Source organism: Balaenoptera physalus, assembly GCF_965194825.1.
Source record: "Balaenoptera physalus genome assembly, chromosome: X".
NCBI classification, from domain to species: domain Eukaryota; kingdom Metazoa; phylum Chordata; class Mammalia; order Artiodactyla; family Balaenopteridae; genus Balaenoptera; species Balaenoptera physalus.
In genome coordinates this window covers 32145996-32162913 of record NC_138903.1, presented here as the reverse complement: position 1 = coordinate 32162913, position 16918 = coordinate 32145996, and the positions used below count along the sequence as shown (strand labels likewise).

Genomic DNA, 16918 nt, shown 5'->3' with positions numbered 1-16918 from the left:
GTTGAGTATAATATTGAATATAAAGTTGGGACCAAGGACTGAACCCTGGGGCAATCCAAGGCTAAGGGGCAGAAAGAAGAGAAAGAAACAGAAAAGGACTGTATAGCATGAACCCCGTCGTGGTTGCATGGTACTTTCTAAACCTGTTCAGTGTGTCAGCATGCTCTGTGGGTCTGTGCCATTAATTACAATAAGGGATGCTTAACCTCCCAACATTTGGTTACACTGCAGAATAAGAAATCTTAAGTCCCTTTGCATACAGTGTCTGCCATGCCTGTGGGGGCCAGGGAGAGGTGAGGAGCAGAGGTGGATGTCATATAAAGCTGCAAACTGGTCACCCTCTCAGGATTATCACCTTGTGTAAGTCATGTTGTGCTGGCATCTGGTCTCAGCTTTTCGGGCATAGAAATGAATGCAATTAATATACCCAAAGACTAGTCACTGCAATGGATTCACACTAAATCACACGAAACTATTATGTGAAAGAGAAGCCAATTTGTTAATGTTAATGGGCAATAGTTTCCCCAGAGACCATCATGTCTAATAAAGCCAAAGAGGGATGTATTCAACAACAGTCCATAGATTCAGGACTTCCCTGGCGGTCTAGTGGTTAAGACTCCGTGCTTCCACTGCAGGTGGCACGGGTTCAATCCCCGGCCTGGGAACTAAGATCCCACATGCCGTGTGGCGCAGCCAAAGGAAAAAACACACACACACACAACAACAACACTGTCCAATCCAAAGATTCCTTTTTCACTCTCCAGACATCCTGGAAGACAAAGTATACATGAATTTGCTTTGTGAGGATAAACCTAGAACAATGTGAGTAAAACAGTTTAGGGGGATTTATGCCTAATAATTGGAAGGACCCAAGAAATATCTCTATCCTACAACAGAGTCTCACTCATTCAACACAAGTTGATTGAGCATCTATGATATGCCAAGTGCTGTCACAGGCAAGATATCTACTTATTTGGAGTTAACATTCTTCGAGCAGTGGGAGGTATGGTAGACATAAAACAAACACTAAATAGAGTAAGTAAATTTCTGGTGATAAATATTATGGAAAATAGTAAAACTTCAAGGGAGGTAAAGAGAACAGACTGCTGGCCATTTATTAACGTGATCAAAAGAATTTTCAGCACCTTGGGAGATAAAATATGCAGTACCCATGAATTTGTCTGCTGCCACAACTGCATAGAAGAGGAATCCCACTATTTATAGTAATTCTGGGGCTAACAATATAAAATCTGCTCTAAAAATAGCCCATTGTTCACTAAAACTTTTCCCCAGTTATGGAAAATCTAATGCTTGTCATCGCCACGGTACATCTTATGTTTTTAAAAATTTGGGAATCGAGTTGTTTTAAAAAGGAAATCAAGTTCCTATAGAAAGAAAGTTAAATAAGATATTGAACAGATTTATTCTGATTTTTCATGAAGTTCAGTATGGACCTTCCTCCCTTCTAAACTGCAGAGGTAACTTCAGCAAGGGCCCTAGGCCAGGGCTTTCCAAAGTGCCATATGCATAGAAATCCCCTGGGTATCTTGTTAACATGCGGATTCTAATTCAGTGCGTCTGTGGTGGGGTCCAAGATTCTGCATTTCTATCAAGCTCCCAGGTGATGCTGGACCATGCACCATAGTTTGAGTAGCGAGCGGCTAGATATGCTGAAGGGACAAATATTGTGCCCAGAGCCCCGGTAGGAACCAGCTACCTTAACCCTTCTCCCGTTCCATTTTCTGTTTCAGCTTGGCATGGGCAAAAGTGACCCATTTGGGGATAAAATTGTGCAGTTCAACTATAGCTTTAGGTGCTCTGAGGCAGAATCAAATATAATCTTTTGTGTGCGTGTGTGAACTGTGCAGAGAGTTTGGGCTCTCGCTTCCTGCTGCCCAAATGGCCACATTTAGCTTTTTGCACTTAGCTTGCTTTGAATTGGTCCTCGCTAATGCACTCTGCCTCCTCCCTGTCTTGCTCCTAGAACTGTAAGAACTCAAACAGCTGCACCCAGCACAGCAGGCATACATTCTTCTGAAAATCCAACAGAACACACTCAAAATGAGAAGCGAGTTGTGAAATGTGTTTGAGGCCCGTTATCTCCTCCCTCTCATTGCTGTTTATTTTCTTTGGACATTTGCGCAGGGGAGCCCAGGCTTTTCTGATCACTGTAGTCCCAAAGATATGCCACTGGAGAAGTTGTTAAGTGCCTCTACAAATGGTCCTTCACTCTGACCGGGGTCTTTCTACAGTTCATCGCAGTTTGCAGTAATTTGCAATGGTGAGCATGACAGTATTTTGATTTAGTTGTACCAAAGAAAACAAAACAAAACGAAAAAGAAAAGAAAAACTGGAGCAGTTCCTATAGAAAGAAAGCTGCTAAGACTTTTTCCCCCCTCACTACCAGAAGAAAGGACATTTCATACAAACCGAGTTGATTGGCCTTATAAAGCTTTCTCATTACAGGCTAAGCTGGTAGCTAACAGAATTCAGTTTCTCCAATATAGTGTGTCTCCTAAAGGGACAGGCAGCACATGCAATTTTAGGAAGAGATGAGGAAGGAGAAGAGGGGGATATTGTTTACAAAGACGTCTACAAGAAAGACCATAATTAATTAAGGAATACTATCCAACGGGCCTCCTCTGTGTATGCTGCAAGGGATGCCGTGAGGAATGGTGCTTTGAGGTGACATAATTGGCGGGATATACACTGCCCACAGCACTCGACTGCTGTTAGGAAATCACATTCCTAAACAAAATTAAAGGAAAATACTGGAGCCTTTTCATTTCCTGGGCATTATTCGTGTGTGCCTGATAATTACTGACAGCTAGTCAGGACATTGTTTGTGTTCTTTGCTCTCTGGGCGATTCCTAATTATGAATAATAATCCCATTCATCATGCACTTGAAACAAGTGAATTATCCCGCAGAACATCATAATCAGTTGCATCAAAGAGCCTTCCAGGAAGCCCCCATGTGGCTCTGTTTCAGCTTCCCCATTTGCAGCTCTCCATGGCTACCCTCGGGAAGTCAGGAATCAACGGCTGTCTCCTGGCACAGAACGGCATCCATCAGTGGACACCTTTGCAGATGAAGCCACATCCTCTGAAACAACTGTTTCTGTTCACTTATTTAGGTTTAATGGCAGCCTCATGACTCGCCAGACTTGAAAAGGACAGGTTCTTCCTTGGCGGCTGCTAAAGGTTCTGACATTCACGTTTCATCCTAGCTACCACCTGGACCTCCCTGTTGTGGTTAGATGTCCTCATCATGGAAGTAAGCTTCCCCCAATCATAAAACTGTCCGCAGTCCACTGATAAAATGAAAGTTGTTATTAAATTTACACAAAGGAGCCTTCCAACCTTCATATTTTTCTAAATAATTATTTTCTATAACCGTCCTCCTTTTCTTCCTTCTTTCTTCCCTTCCTTCTTTTCTGAACTTGTGTTGACATATGAGTGCTTGGCTCCCTCAATCTGTAACATATCTTGCTCCCAGCCTTGCTCTCCAGTGTGGTGGGAGGAAGGTTAGCTTGCTGGAGATGTCACTGGAGTGGCAGGTCCCGGAAAATGGCTCTTCTGTCTTTTTTATATACAGCATTTCTTCTTCTTAGCATGGTTTTATTTGAATTATCTCTTACCATTGGGGATTTTTATTCCTTCTTTCATAAAGAAGAAGACTGACAAAATATATTGATTTCAAAACCAGATTCAGAACCACCAGCAATACCAAGTCACACAAAGACTGTTTATATGGACGTGGAGTAAAGGAAAGAAGGGAAAACATTCTGTAATCAGTCATTCTATTACATACAACATTTACTGTCATCCTCCTGGGCAACAGATGCCCTGTCAGGCCCTGTATTTTTTTGTGTAGGGGGTGAGAAGATATAAATATGAATAAAAGATATTCCTTTGTTGTCAGAGAATCAGCACTTTATTTGACCAAAAAGAAGCTGAAATGTGACACAGAATCGAGCCAAGTCACACAGTGCCTCCAGTTCCATGTTTACTAAATTGACTCTTCTTAACACTTGAACATGCTGGGTGTCCAAATGGTACTTGGCTGTATAGAAGTGGTGGATGAATATCTAATGAGGCATCACAAAGCACTTATTACACTTGTAAAATTAACAGAAAAGCTGGGGATGCAGATATTTAACTTGAGATCAGGTGTGGCAGCCAGGGATATGCACTACTTAGATCTCCTTTCAAGAGAGAAGTGCTGTTCAGCTGCAAGGGGTGCATTTGGCTGACAGCCTCTAGCTGCACTGCCTTCAGGATCCGCCTCAGCTTTCCAGAAAATGCCATGGTCTTCCTGGGTAGCCCCCAGTCAATGGCTGGGCAGTAGTATTACTAGAACCTGGCCATTTCTGCCCAATGCAGGGGACTAACAAGTAATCCTTGTTCCCAGCTCCCTACTGGGTTGGCTGAGACTTTGTCAGATCTGCATTGTAAACTAAGGCTCTCTCTGCCCAGTCCTGCCCCCTCCTTATCTTTCTCGGGCATTATTCCACAGTAATCATCTGTGCTCACAACTCTGTCTCCATGTTTGCTTCCCCAATGATCCACTGTATCTGCCTCAACCTGTAACTAATTTAAAGAAAAATACAAATGATTTTAAATCAAAGCCAGAAATTATAAAATGTCTACAAAATTCTCCACCTTTAATACATTTTCTTTTGCTAGGAAAAGAAGTTTTATTTCTTTGGGCTGGTCACAGTGCAAATGAATTTTTGGGGAGTCTCAACTGGCTTCCTGTATCAAGGGAGGTGTGGTAGGGCCTGCTCCAAGACCAAGCAGTCAAGGAGTGCATTGTCCCTGGAGGAGAAAACAAAACAATAACTAAGCCAATGAAAAGTAGGTATGCTTTTTATTATCAGCCTGGGTCCAGTAATTTTAAACAACGTCAGTAATAAAATCGCTTGCCCTGTCTAGGCAGACTGCACCCCTATCGCCCACTCCCCACCTTGATATTCTGATATGAACTGTTTAAATTGTAAATGTGAAATCGTCTTTATTTTAACTACTCTCAACCATGAAATCTCAAATTCTCCTTTATAATATAATATTGGGCAAATCCTTTGTTTTTGAATAGTAAAATTTTTCTCTAGTCCTCTTTCAAACTCTAATATCACAGTTGTTATTCTAAAGATATTATAGTTAATGCTGAGTTTGTATCTAAAAAGGACTGGAGTTGTAGAGGTTGTGATCTGTTCCCCTTCTCGTACTTCTTTCCCTCAATGTGACACCGTGTGTGTGTGTGTGTGTGTGTGTGTGTGTGTGTGTGTGTGTGTGTGTATGTGTATATGTTGGTGGGATATTCTCTCTACTTCCCTCCTAAGCATATAGCTCCTCCAGGTTTGGAAACAGGGAGGAGAGTCAGGAATGTAGTGATGTTTGTATGTAACTGCTGCCTTTTGGAGCCCCATTTCTCACTTTGATTTGGTCTAATTCTTTCTGTGGTTACTGGTATGTAGGTGGAATGGTGATACTCAGGTTATCAGTGATCCTTACCCAGGATCACTCCATCGCTGAGGACCCCTAGAGAGCAGTAGTCTCTTATCTCCCCCTGGCCTCCTGCCAATACTCCATACTCCCAATCCCTTCTCTGGGCTGAATATCCCAATGCTTGGCCTGTCAGTGGCTTGAGAAACCCTGGAGCTCCTCTTGGAACCATAGGAACTGTGTTGTCTCCTTCTCCAAGGACTGTGGAAACTGGGGTGAGGTGAAGATGCCTCCAAACTTTTTCCAAGCCCTCCTACACCATGATCTCTTAAAGCCTTGCTGGTCTTGACCCCTGCGATGGGACTCTCATCTTCAGAAATCTCTAGATCAGAAAGTGGCATCAATCTTTCTCTTCCATATGCCACCAACCTCCAAAGAACACTTATCAAACTATTCCCAAAATTTGTTACTGACTCCCCTTAGGGTATGGTACCAGGACATCCAGATGAGAAAGTAGGAAAAGAGATCTCAGTCTCTCCTTCTCGCAGATTCAGCCAAAATGTGTGATGTATTCTCTTAATACAAACCCATCACTGTCAACATTTGGATTTAGAAGGAAAAACTTGTAAAAGGAAGGAAAGAGCCTTTCTTTGGGCACCTGCACGCTCCAAAAACCGTCCAGCGTGACTCTCTTTCCTCCCGTCTCTAAGTCTCTGCTAATTCTGGGATGGGAGGGTGCACAGTAGTAGTAGAGCTAATTCTGTTGCCTCTAAATTCCTTGAAGAAGATGGTGTTCATAGAAAGGCCCTCTTCAGATGAAGTGGATTCGTAGGGTCTTTTGTTACCAGATGTTTTTCCTAATAGCCAAGCCTGGACTAACAGGAAAAATCCCATTCAGTATCTTACTACTCCAGTTTCTTACCTATAAGATGAAGGATTAGACAAAAATAATCCCTAAAACTTTACTTCAATTCTAATAGAGTATGGGTCAGGTATCTCTTACTAAGATTAGAATTACATCACTCCATCCCCACTAAAGCTAATTTATTTACTCATCACGTTTACTGAATCTTAACAATGTCTCTGTAACACATCACTAAACTATTTGTTTATATTTTGTCTTCCTATTATACCATAAGGCCCTCAATGGCAGCAGAACTGTATTTCATTCTTGTTGCATCCTTATCACATATGGGCCCTCCATAAATCTTGTTTGAAGGAATGTGTGGTTCACATAATTTTTTAATGCAAATTACAGATAACTGAGTTTTACCACTGGCTTGTTGTTAGAAAAATATCAGTAAATAAGTCAGTGTTTATCATTACCTTTCTATGAATCTAGTACCATGCACTAATTCTGGGAGATTCAGAGGAAATAGAAAATATGGTTCTTGACCTCATGAAGCACAAACTCTAATTGGGAAAGCAAAATGAGACTAAAGAAGACAGAGTTGAGTCTTAGTACACAAGCTAAGGAAGATTTCCTAGAAAATAGGTGAGCAAGAGTTCAAAAAGCAAATATACGTCAGCCACATGTTCTGTGACTAACAGGATAGGATGTAAAATAATTGGTCTTCTACTGGGGGGATGAAAGAATAACCGTTTATAATTGAGGACCCTCACATCACAAATAAATACAACATACTCACTAGTAGTTGGTGCAGCCTGGTGAAGTAGTAAAATGTTGCAGTTGGGCTCATAGTCTCTGGAGCCAGCACACACCTTATTACATTTGTTATCTGGGGAAAGATAATAATCCTCTTTGTGCCTCAGCTTTCTCTTATGGGAAATGGGAATAATAGAATTTTCCCCATAGGGTTGCTGTGAGAATCAAGTAAGTAAATACAAGAATATGGCTTGACACTCAATTACCAAAATATCAATGTTTTCTGTTCTTCTTCTTATTGAATATATCACATTACTGAGTTTGTGAAAACACTAATGCAGAATTTCTGATTTTTTTAAAATATAAATTTATTTATTTATGGCTGTGTTGGGTCTTCGTGGCTGTGCACGGGCTTTTTCTAGTTGCAGTGAGTGGAGGCTACTCTTCGTTGCGGTGTGTGGGCTTCTCATTGTCGTGGCTTCTCTTGTTGCAGAGCATGGGCTCTAGGCACGCAGGCTTCAGTAGTTGTGGCACGTGGGCTCAGTAGTTGTGGCACACGGGCTTAGTTGCTCCGTGGCATGTGGGATCTTCCTGGACCAGGGCTTGAACCTGTGTCCCCTGCATTGGCAGGCGGATTCTTAACCACTGCACCACCAGGGAAGCCCTCTGATATTTTTAAGGAACTAAAAATCAGAGTCCTTGGTAGGGGTTACATAAACACACACACACACATTCACATACATACACGCAGCTTTTAAAGACACCAAAAAAGTTTTACAGACAATATTGAGGTGTATAATTCTGGTGATTATACTATGGATGAGTCTGAGTGGTCAGCAAATCCTTCTGGAATTTCCAATAATCAAGCTTCCTTGGCAAGAATTTTCACGATAAGTTGGTTTAATAAATCATGCTTTTTATTCCCTGGCATTATAAGGCTATAGATTATGTTCCTTCCTTTCAAGCAAAAATCAAATACAGATGCAATACAGGTATTTCAAGTTTTAGTCCTAGAGCAACTGTACAAAATGATACAATGTAACTATTCCCAGTCTTACTCATCAGGGCCAACATGTGAGGAAATAATATATAATCAGGCATTCTACTATCAGCTGGTGAACTCCCCAGGAAGCAAATGATGCTTCAGCATCAACAGGGCCCCGATTCTATGGACTTCTGATAATGCTGAGAGTTTCTGGGAGTTGTAGAGTATTGTCGATGGGGAGAGGAAACCAGACTGTAATCAGGAAACCTGTTTAAAAAATCACTGCTGATGGATTTCCTAAATTTTCTCAGAGAAAAGAATCTGAATTTCTAAGACTACAAACATTTGTTATTTATTTTCTCATCTTAAATAAATATTCAATTTCCTGCTTAACTTTGTATTCATAATTTTGTATTTTTTTCCCTTAAAGGAGCACCCCAAAATTGTATAAACTTCGGATCCTACAAAATCCAGAGCTGCTATTCCTACTGACCTCTTAGCTTTTGCTCCAAATTCTACTTTTTATTTTTAGACCCTTTCTCCATCCCATCCATCCTATTTAATTTCTGTTGGTCTCCCAACTTGTAATTAGTGGAAGGAAGGTAAATGTTCCCAAGTTATTTTCTTTTTCATGAATCAATTAGAGTTAATGTAAACTAGGACTGTACATTTGATCTTCAGTGAAAATAGATATTGGTCGATGTTAAAAATTGCATTGTAGTCTGTTTTTGCTACTTCTATTTAAAATAACATTTGGAGTTCTAGCCAGAGCAATGAGGGAAGAAAAATAAATAAAAGACACTGAAATTGGGTAGGAGGAAGTAAAATTATCATTGTTCATAGATGGCATGATCTTATATGTTGAAAACCATAATGATCACACACACACATGCAAACTTTTAGAACTATTAAATTAATTCAGCAAAGTTTTCGGATACAAAATCAACACAAAAAATTAGTTTTGTTTCTCTACACAAATAATAAACAACCCGAAAAGGAAATTAAGGGAAAAAATTCCATTTATAATAGCATCAAAAAGAAGAAAATGCCTAGGAATAACTTAACCAAAGAGGCAAAAGAGTTATACACTGAAAACTAAAAAACATTGATAAGGGCTTCCCTGGTGGCGCAGTGGTTGGGAATCTGCCTGCCAATACAGGGGACACAGGTTCAAGCCCTGGTCCGGGAAGATCCCACATGCCTCAGAGCAACTAAGCCCGTGAGCCACAACTACTGAGCCTGAGCTCTAGAGCCTGCAAGGCACAACTACTGAGCCCACGTGCCACAACTACTGAAGCTGGCGCGCCTAGAGCCCGTGCTCCACAACAAGAGAAGCCACCACAATGAGAAGCCCGCGCACCGCAAGAAAGAGTAGCCCCCATTCACCGCAACTAGAGAAAACCCGTGCACAGTAACAAAGACCCAATGCAGCCAAAAATAAATAAATTAAAAAAAAAAACAAACATTGATAAGAGAAATAAGACATAAATGTATGGAAATATACCCTGTATTCATGAATTAGAAGACTTTATATTGTTAAGATATTAATACTACTAAAGCAATCTATAGATTCAATATAATCCCTATCAAAATTGTAATGATGTATTTTGAAGAAACAGAAAAATCCATTCTAAAATTCATATGGAATCTCAAAAGACAAAGAATAGCCAAAATAATTTTTAAAAAGAACAAAGATGGAGCACTCAGACTCACTGTTTTCAAAGCTTATACAAAGCTATACTAGTCAAAACAGTGTGGTACTGCCATAAAGACAAACATATAGACCAATGGGTAGAATAGAGAATCTAGAAATAAACCCTTACATGTATGCTCAAATTATTTTCTTCAAGGGTCCTAGACCATTCAACAGGAAAAGGAGAGTCTTCAACAAATAGTGTTGGGAAAACTGGACATTCACATGCAAAACATTGAAGTTTGGAACTTTATCTCACATCATAAACAAAAATTAACTCAAAATGGATAAAAGACTTAAACATAAGAGCTAAAAATATAATACTTTTATAAGAAAAACAGGAAAAAATCCTCAGGACAATGGATTTGGCGATGATTTCTTTGATTTGACACCAAAAGCACAAGACACAAAAGAAAAAAAAATGATAAATTGGACTTCATCAAAATTTTTAAAAATGTATACATCAAAGGACATTATCGACAGAGTGAAAAGAGAATCCACAGAATGGGAGAAAATATTTACAAACCATATATCTGATAATGGATTAACATCTAAAATATATCACTCTTACAACTCAACAATAACAACAACAACAAAAACCAATTAAAAATAGACAAAGGGTTTGAAAAGCCATGTCTCCAAAAAAGATATACAGATATTCATGGCCAATAAGTACATGAAAAGATGCCCAACATCACTAATCATTAGGGAAATGCAAATCAACTCCACAATGAGGTGCCAGTTACCATCCATTAAGACTGCATATGAAAAAGAGAAAGATTGAATTATAAGAAAAAAAAGAAAGAAAGAAAGAACATGAGAAAGAAAGAAAAAAACAAGTATTGGTAAGGATGTAGAGAAATTGGAATCCTTATGCATTGCTGGTGAGCATGCAAAATTGTGTAGTCACTGTGGAAAACAGCACGGTAGTCCTCAAAAAATTCACCATAGGATTATCATATGATCTAGTAGCTCCACTTCTGGGTATTTATGCAAAAAAATTGAAAGCAGGGACTCAAACAGATATTTGTACACCTATGTTCATATAAGCATTACTCACAAAAGGCAAAAGGTGGAAAGAGTCCAAATGTGCATCAGTGGATGAATAGATAAACAAAATGTGAATATATACATACAATGGAATATTATTCAACCTCAAAAAGAAATGAAATTCTGACACATGCTACAGCATAGATGAATGAATGAACCATGGAGACATTATGCTAAGTGAATAAGCTAGTCACAAAAGGGTGAATCTTGTACGATTCCACTTATATGAGATACCTAGAGCAATGAACTTCATAGAGACAGAAAGTTGAATTGTGGCTGCCAAAGCCTGTGATGAAGAGTGAATGGGAAGTTATTGTTTAAAGATACAGAGTTACAGTTTGGAAAGATGAAAAAGTTCTAGACAGAGTAGTAATCCTTGTACAACAATGAGTGTACTTTAATGCCTTTGAACTGTACATTTAAAATGGTGAAAATGGTAAATTTTGTTAGGTATATTTTATAATAAAAAAATAAATTATAAAAACTGAATTATATTCAAATTGATGCTTAATTTTTAAAAAATCACAAGTGATCTAAATTAAATAGACTTTAAATAAAAGAGTGTTACAAGAGACAAGGAAGGATACTACATAATGATCAAGGAATCAATCCAAGAAGAATATATAACAATTATAAATATATATGCACTCAACATAGGAGCATCTCAATACATAAGGAAACTGGTAACAGCTATAAAAGAGGAAATCGACCATAACACAATAATAGTGGGGAACTTTAACACCTCACTTACAGCAATGGACAGATCATCCAGACAGAAAATTAATAAGGAAACACAAGCTTTAAATGACACAATAGACCAGATAGATTTAACTGATATTTATAGGACATTCTATCCAAAAAACACCATATTACACTTTCTTCTCTACTGTGCACGGAACATTCTCCAGGGTAGATCACATCTTGGGGCAAAAATCAAGCCTCAGTAAATTTAAGAAAATTGAAATCATATCAAGCATCTTTTCTGACCACAACGCTATGAGATTAGAAATGAATTACAGGGAAAAAAACGTAAAAAACACAAACACATGGAGGCTAAACAATACGTTACTAAATAACCAAGAGATCACTGAAGAAATAAAAGAGGAGATCAAAAAATACCTAGAGACAAATTACAACAAAAACACAATGGTCCAAAACCTATGGGATGCAGCAGAAGCAGTTCTAAGAAGGAAGTTTATAGCAGTACAAGCCTACCTCAAGAAACAAGAAAAATCTCAAATAAACAATCTAACCTTACACCTAAAGGAACTAGAGAAAGAAGAACAAACAAAACCCAAAGTTAGCAGAAGGAAAGAAATCATAAAGATCAGAGCAGAAATAAATGAAATAGAAACAAAGAAAACAGTAGCAAAGGTCAATAAAACTAAAACCTGATTATTTGAGAAGATAAATAAAATTGACAAACCATTAGCCAGACCCATCAAGGAAAAGAGGGAGAGGACTCAAATCAATAAAATTAGAAATGAAAAAGGAGAAGTTACAACAGACACCACAGAAATACAAAGCATCCTAAGAGACTACTACAAGCAGCTCTATGCCAATAAAATGGACAACCTGGAAGAAACGGACAAATTCTTAGAAAGGTATAACCTTCCAAGACTGAACCGGGAAGAAACAGAAAATATGAACAGACCAATCACAAGTAATGAAATTGAAACTGTGATTAAAAATCTTGCAACAAACGAAAGACCAGGACCAGATGGCTTCACAGGTGAATTCTATAAAACATTTAGAGAAGACCTAACACCCATCCTTCTCAAACTCTTCCAAAAAACTGCAGAGGAAGGAACACTCCCAAACTCATTCTTTGAGGCCACCATCACCCTGATACCAAAACCAGACAAAGATACTACAAAAAAAGAAAATTACAGACCAATATCACTGATGACTATAGATGCAAAAATCCTCAACAAAATACTAGCAAACAGAATCCAACAGCACATTAAAAGGATCATACACCATGATCAAGTGGGATTTATCCCAGGGATGCAAGGATTCTTCAATATATGCAAATCAATCAATGTGATACACCATATTAACAAATTGAAGAACAAAAACCATATGATCATCTCAATAGAGGCAGAAAAAGCTTTTGACAAAATTTTTATCATACCCATTTACGATAAAAACTCTCCAGAAAGTGCACATAGAGGGAACCTACCTCAACATAATAAAGGCAATATATGACAAACCCACAGCAAACATCATTCTCAATGGTGAAAAACTGAAAGCATTTCCTCTAAGATCAGGAACAAGACAAGGATGTCCACTCTCACCACTATTATTCAACATAGTTTTGGAAGTCCTAGCCACAGCAATCAGAGAAGAAAAAGAAATAAAAGGAATCCAAATTGGAAAAGAAGAAGTAAAACTGTCACTGTTGGCAGATGACATGATACTATACATAGAGAATCCTAAAGATACCACCAGAAAACTAGTAGAGCTAATCAATGAATTTGGTAAAGTTGCAGAATACAAAATTAATGCACAGAAATCTCGTGCATTCCTATACACTAATGATGAAAAACCTGAAAGAGAAATTAAGGAAACACTCCCATTTACCATTGCAACAAAAAGAATAAAATACCTAGGAATAAACTTACCTAGGGAGACAAAAGACCTGTATGCAGAAAACTGTAAGACACTGATGAAAGAAATTAAAGATGATACCAACAGATGGAGAGATATACCATGTTCTTGGATTGGAAGAACCAATATTGTGAAAATGACTATACTACCCAAAGCAATCTACAGATTCAGTGAAATCCCTATCAAATTACCAATGGCAGTTTTTACAGAACTAGAAATCTTTTTTTTTTAATAATTCTTTTATTTATTTATTTTATTTATTTATTTTTGGCTGTGTTGGGTCTTCGTTTCTGTGCGAGGGCTTTCTCCAGTTGCGGCGAGCTGGGGGCCACTCTTCATCGCGGTGTGTGGGCCTCTCACTGTCGCGGCCTCTCTTGTTGTGGAGCACAGGCTCCAGACGCGCAGGCTCAGTAGTTGTAGCTCACGGGCCTAGTTGCTCCACGGCATGTGGGATCTTCCCAGACCAGGGCTCGAACCCATGTCCCCTGCATTGGCAGGCAGATTCTCAACCACTGCACCACCAGGGAGCCCCAGAACTAGAAATCTTAAAATTTGTATGGAGACACAAAAGACCATGAATAGCCAAAGCAGTCTTGCGGGAAAAAAACGGAGCTGGAGGAATCAGACTCCCTGACTTCAGACTATACTACAAAGCTACAGTAATCAAGACAATATGGTACTGGCACAAAAACAGAAACATAGATCAATGGAACAAGATAGAAAGCCCAGAGATAAACCCATGCACCTATGGTCAACTAATCTATGACAAAGAGGCAAGGATATACAATGGAGAAAAGACAGTCTCTTCAATAAGTGGTGCTGGGAAACCTGGACAGCTACATGTAAAAGAATGAAATTAGAACACTTCCTAACACCATACACAAAAATAAACTCAAAATGGATTAGAGACCTAAATATAAGACCGGACACTATAAAACTCTTAGAGGAAAACATAGGAAGAACACTCTTTGACATAAATCACAGCAAGATCTTTTTTGATCCACTTCCTAGAGTAATGGAAACAAAAACAAAAATAAACAAATGGGACCTAATGAAACCTCAAAGCTTTTGCACAGCAAAGGAAACCATAAACAAAATGAAACAAATGGGACCTAATGAAACCTCAAAGCTTTTGCACAGCAAAGGAAACCATAAACAAAATGAAAAGACAACCCTCAGAATGGGAGAGAATATTTGCAAACAGATCAACAGACAATGGATTAATCTCCAAAATACACAAGCAGCTCATGCAGCTCAATATCAAGAAAACAAACAACCCAATCCAAAAATGGGCAGAAGACCTAAATAGACATTTCTCCAAAGAAGACGTATAGATGGCCAAGAAGCATATGAAAAGCTGCTCAACATCACTAATTATTCGAGAAATGCAAATCAAAACTACAATGAGGTACCACCTCACACCAGTTAGAATGGGCGTCATTAGAAAATCTACAAACAACAAATGCTGGAGAGGGTGTGGAGAAAAGGGAACCCTCTTGCAGTGTTGGTGGGAATGTAAATTGATACAGCCACTATGGAGAACAGTATGGAGGTTCCTTAAAAAACTAAAAATAAAATTACCACATGACCCAGCAATCCCACTACTGGTCATATACCCAGAGAAAACCATAATTCAAAAAGACACATGCACTGCAATGTTCATTGCAGCACTATTTACAATAGCCAGGTCACGGAAGCAACCTAAATGCCCATCGACAGACGAAGGGATAAAGAAGATGTGGTACATACATACAATGGAATATTACTCAGCCATAAAAAGGAACGAAATTGGGTCATTTGTTGAGACATGGATGGATCTAGAGACTGTCATACAGAGTGAAGTAAGTCAGAAAAAGAAAAACAAATATAGTTTATTAACGCATATATGTGGAACCTAGAAAAATGGTACAGATGAACCAGTTTGCAGGGCAGAAATTGAGACACAGATGTAGAGAACAAATGTACAGACACCAAGGGGGGAAAGCGGCAGGGGGGTGGGGGTGGTGGTGTGATGAATTGGGAGATTGGGATTGACATGTATACACTGATGTGTATAAAACTGATGACTAATAAGAACCTGCTGTACAAAAAAATAAAATAAAATTCAAATATTTTTTAAAAAAGAGAGTAAACATGCATATAAAGAAACAAAAGTATTAAAGTTAAAAAAGTGGGAAATATATAGCAGATATTTTCAAACCAAAAGAAAGCCCCTGCATTAATGTTAACATCAAAATAAATCATAAGGTAAAAAGCATTATTAGGAATAAATAAATTCACTACATGAGGGCAAGTATACAACTCATCAGAAATAGGCAATATTGAGGAGACCTTCAAGATGGAGGAGGAGTAAGACAGGGAGATCACCTTCCTCCCCACAAGTACATCAGAAATACAACTACATGTGGAACAACTCCTACAGAACACCTACTGAACGCTGGCAGAAGACCTCAGACTTCCCAAAGGCAAGAAACTCCCCACGTACCTGGGTAGGGCAAAAGGAAAAAGAAAAAACACAGACAAAAGAATACGGATGGGAGGGAGCTGTGAAGGAGGAAAGGTTCCCACACAGTAGGAAGCCCCTTCACGGGCGGAAACTGCGGGTGGCGGAGGGGGGAAGCTTCAGAGCCACGGAGGAGAGCACAGCCACAGGGGTGCGGAGGGCAAAGCGGAGAGATTCCCGCACAGAGGATCGGTGCCGACCAGCACTCACCAGCCCGAGAGGCTCGTCTGCTCCCCCGCCGGGGCGGGTGGGGGCTGGGAGCTGAGGCTCGGGCTTCGGAGGTCGGATCCCAGGGAGTGGACTGGGGTTGGCTGCGTGAACACAGCCTGAAGGGGGCTAGTGCGCCACAGCTAGCCGGGAGGGAGTCCGGGAAAAAGTCTGCACCTGCCTAAGAGGCAAGAGACCATTGTTTCAGGGTGTGCGAGGAGAGGGGATTCAGAGCGCCGCTTAAACGAGCTCCAGAGACGGGCGCGAGCCACGGATATCAGCGCGGACCCCAGAGATGGGCATGAGATGCTAAGGCTGCTGCTGCCGCCACCAAGAAGCCTGTGTGCGAGCACAGGTCACTGTCCACACTTCCCCTCCTGGGAGCCTGTGCAGCCCGCCACTGCCAGGGTCCCGTGATCCAGGGACAACTTCTCCGGGAGAACACACAGCGTGCCTCAGGCTGGTGCAACGTCATGCTAGCCTCTGCCACTGCAGGCTTGCCCCTCACTACGTACCCCTTCCTTCCCCCAGCCTGAGTGAGCCAGAGCCCCCTAATCAGCTGCTCCTTTAACCCCATCCTGTCTGAGTGAAGAACAGATGCCCTCAGGCAACCTACACGCAGAGGCGGGGCCAAATCCAATGCTGAACCCCAGGAGCTGTGTGAACAAAGAAGAGAAAGGAAATCTCTCCCAGCAGCCTCAGGAGCAGCGGATTAAATCTCCACAGTCAACTTGATGTACCCTGCATCTGAGGAGTACCTGAATAGACAACAAATCATCCCAAAACTGAGGCAGTGGACTTTGGGAGCAACTGTAGAC

General features: G+C 40.0%; 1 long non-coding RNA gene and 1 pseudogene across 2 annotated transcripts in view; both read right to left on the bottom strand.

Annotated features, from left to right (window-relative positions):
• The window catches only part of LOC309652666, an 857026-nt gene that overhangs the window by 292349 nt on the left and 547759 nt on the right, over nucleotides 1-16918 (bottom strand). The window lies entirely within an intron of this gene.
• Nucleotides 1-16918, bottom strand: part of LOC309652561 (melanoma-associated antigen B16 pseudogene) — a 392313-nt pseudogene that overhangs the window by 41198 nt on the left and 334197 nt on the right. The gene's annotated exons all lie outside the window — the stretch shown is intronic.